The sequence below is a fragment of the Apium graveolens genome, chromosome 11 (genome assembly GCF_009905375.1).
Source record: "Apium graveolens cultivar Ventura chromosome 11, ASM990537v1, whole genome shotgun sequence".
In the NCBI taxonomy this organism is placed as follows: Eukaryota; Viridiplantae; Streptophyta; class Magnoliopsida; order Apiales; family Apiaceae; genus Apium; species Apium graveolens.
In genome coordinates, this window is record NC_133657.1 from 45413065 (window position 1) to 45416915 (window position 3851).

A 3851-nucleotide genomic window follows, 5' to 3' on the forward strand; every position below is an offset into this window, starting at 1 on the left:
GTTTTAGAAAATATTTTCACCTTTGGGTCCCTATACTAAGGGTATATGCAAGTTACCGCTATCCTCTAGCATAGGTATTATCAACTGAACCAACAGATATATATTCCAAGAATATGAAACAGGCATGCATATATACCATATCACATGCTACAATATATCGCATCATTTGCTAATTATCCAACATGCATCTATCGCAAGATAATGCAAATACATATATTCATCACAACAACAGTATAACGGATAGAATACTTGCCTGAGCGACTTGGGGGTGAGAAAGGCTCGGGACGAGTCTGGTAACCTATAAACAACAAGTAAGTTGGAATTAAACCAAAATCACTTGTAAATCTATACTTTAACTAACTTAGACTCTAACGCTTGTTTTGCGCTCACCGATTCGCTTAAGTCACTCGGGTACCCTCGGCTCCACCATTTTTAATAATTTAACCTTTACGAGTTTTAAAGCGATTCCTTCGCGAGTGTCTTACCAACTGCCTAACACACTTACCATAAATGTTTCATACATTAATTAACCCTTTTTGGTCTTTAACCTATGTTTCAAAGTAAGGCGAGGGAAAAAGTTTCGTTCGCGAAACGCCGTTACTTGAAACGGTCGTTTCTCCTAAACCGTGCATCGGAATCGAACGAACTACATATCAAAACGAAGCTCGTAACATGAGCTATCTAAACATGGCAGTGGTCATAATCTAGCAGGGGGTTCTCGGGTCCTAATGCTATGCAAAAAAACAGTCCAAAGAAAATCGGACGTTACGACGGCTATGTTTACGCGATTTCCCAATTTTAAACCATACAAAACCAACCACAAACCAACCTCAAATCCAACACACAACAAACATCCATCCTTATCACATCATAACCACCCCAACCAATTCAATTTAATCTTTCATACTTATGCTTAAACTTGATTTTAATCATTCTTAAGTTCTTTTAAATCAAAACCACAACAATTACCATTCCATTTCACTACCATTCCAAATCCCAAACTCTAAATCATAACAACAAACTACAATATCAACCCACTAATCAAAATCATCTTATAATATATAGGAATCTAGGGTTTGGAGATGGTATACCTTCCTTGAAGTGGTGGGTGGAGCTAGGAAGCCTTAAGAAGCTTTGAGAAGTCTTAAGAATGCTTGGATCTTCAAGAAAAACAAGAAAAAGTTCAAGTTAAAAACTTGAAAACACTATTCATTGTCTTCTTCTTTGATTAAATGAAGAAGATTGAGAAAGAATTAATGGCTTAAACTCATGATATAGTCCTAACTAAGCATGAAGATGATTAGGGAATTATCTTACCAATTTAGGAGGCTTGGATCTTGAGTTTTGAAATTCTATGCCTTTAAAAATGCTAAAAGCCGAGAGCAAATGAAGAACTCATGCCTTGGTTGCTTTTGATTTTTGATGAGAATGATTTTGCTAGCTTGGTTGGCTTGGTTTTTGTTTTTGATTTAGCAAATTACTACCTTGCCCTTGAATTTGTGTGGTCCTTATTCAACCACACCTCCTTCCTTCCCATGTCATGCTTACCTCATCCTCATGATGTCATCCTTCCTTCCTTGTCTTCTTTCTATTGGTTGGATGACATCATTCCCATTAATCCCTTTGATTAACTTCCTAATCGTTTGCCTAATGACCGCTGATCTGTTATACGGTTCGCTTAACTTTCGTTCTCGTTTATCGTTTGAAGGATCATACCCGGGATCTTATTACTTAGGTTCCCTTAACCTTTCTCAATACATTATATTCCTTTTTATGATCCTCTATCATAATCCTTTAATTTAAATCCTTTTTATCCTGTTACCTTATACTCAATTCTCTCCGTATCTTGTGGATTTCCGGGAAAAACCAAAGTGTTCGGAATTGGATTCTGACGATATTTACATACACTTATATACTTCATAGAGTACTAATAAAATCCCAGAATATCCATAACAGAACCCCTACATAGTGTGGCGCGAAAAGTTTTCTCATTCAGCTAAAACACTATTCACAAGGGTTACAAAAAGTTGAAAATTTTTGGGGTTATTACACATCAATCAAGGTTCGGCCAGTTTCCAAGAAAGGTCTTCCCAAGATTATGGGAATCTTCTTATCATCCTCGAAATCAAGAATAACAAAGTCAGCATGAAAGATGAGTTTGTCCACTTTGACCAATACATCCTCCACAATGCCTCATGGATATGTAATAGAGTGATCAGCCAAATACAAGGACATATATGTAGGCTTTGGATCAGGTAAACCCAATTTATTGAAGATAGACAAAGGAATGAGATTGATGCTAGCGCCCAAGTCACATAAGCACTTGTCGAATGACACTTTTCCGATGGTGCAAGGGATAGTGAAGCTACCAGGATCTTTAAGCTTCGGAGGCAACTTCTGTTGCAGCACATCACTGTATTCCTTCATTAGAGCAATGGTCTCTAAGTCACCGAGCTTCACTTTCCGAGAGAGAATACCTTTCATGAACTTCGCATAGCTTGCCATTTGTTCAAGAGCTTCAGCGAAAGGTATGTTGATATGAAGTTTCTTGAAAACTTCCAAGAACTTAGAAAATTGCTTATCCAGCTTTTGCTTCTGCAACCTCTTAGGAAAAGGAGGTGGAGGATAGGCCTATTTTTCCCCTGTATTACCCTCAGGAGGAATGTTGACAACAGTTGTCTTCCTTGGTTCCACCTCTGCTTCCTTCTTCACATCTTCTTCAACCATAACTTCAGATTCTGGAACTTGAGATTTTTCAGGATTTGCAACCTTCCCAGACCTCAATATAATTGCCTTAACATGATCCTTAGCTTCCCTCTTGTCTGATACTTCAGTGTCACTAGGGAGTGTAACAGGTTATCGATTCAGCAAGGCATTGGCAATCTGCCCAATTTGATTCTCCAAGGTCTTGATAGAAGCCGCTTGGCTCATGCACATGAGCCTCAATTCCTCCAGTTCAGATTTTTCAATAGATTGTGGTAGTTGCTGAAATTGGAGTTGTTACCTTGGTGCATATTGCAGTTGTTGAAAACCTGGAGGGTTATATTGTTTTGCTACATATGGCTGAAAAGGCTGTTGCACTGTATTGGTGATTGTTGCTCCAGCTGAAGTTAAGATGATTTCGGTTGTTGGGATGATAAGTGGCTGAAGCTGGTTGCTGCGACCTCTGGAAGTTGCTCACAAACTGAGATGATTCACTAGAAATACCATAATGCTTAGTCTCATGTACACTTGCATAAAGCTCACAAACACTTGTGATCTGATTAACTCCATAATTAGCCAAAGAATCCACATTCATCGTCAGAGCTTGAAGTTGAGCAGCTATAACAATAGTTGTATCCACTTCCAGAACCCCTGCTACCTTGCCTTGAGGAATTCTCTTAGTTGGATTCTGGTATTCATTAGCAGTCATTAGCTCAATCAACTCATAAGCTTCATCGTAGCTCTTAGCCCATAAGGCTCCACCTGACGCTGCATCGAGCATGGGTTTAGACTGTGCTCCCAAACCATTATAGAAGCAATTTATGATCATCCAATCAGGCATGCCATGGTGAGGACACTTCCTAAGCATCTTTTTGTAGCGATCCCAAGCCTCACACAGAGATTCTCCAGATTGCTGCGCAAACTGAGTAAGAGCATTCCAGATTGCAGCTGTCTTCGCCATAGGGAATAATTTAGTGAGAAACTTTTGAGCAAGATCCTCCCAATTGGTGATAGAACCTGCTGGTAGAGAATATAACCAACACTTAGCTTTATCCCTCAGAGAGAATGGGAAAAGCCTCAGCTTAATAGCATCTTCAGAAACTCCATTGAACTTGAAAGTGTCGCAGATTTTGATGAAATCCCTGATG

General features: G+C 39.1%; 1 non-coding gene across 1 annotated transcript; it reads left to right on the forward strand.

Moving 5' to 3' along the window:
- The first annotated feature begins 3542 nt into the window (after positions 1 to 3542).
- LOC141698946 (small nucleolar RNA R71) lies at positions 3543 to 3649 on the forward strand. The gene has a single exon (XR_012565442.1). It is a non-coding gene; the product is annotated as a small nucleolar RNA R71 (small nucleolar RNA).
- The last annotated feature ends 202 nt before the right edge of the window (positions 3650 to 3851 follow it).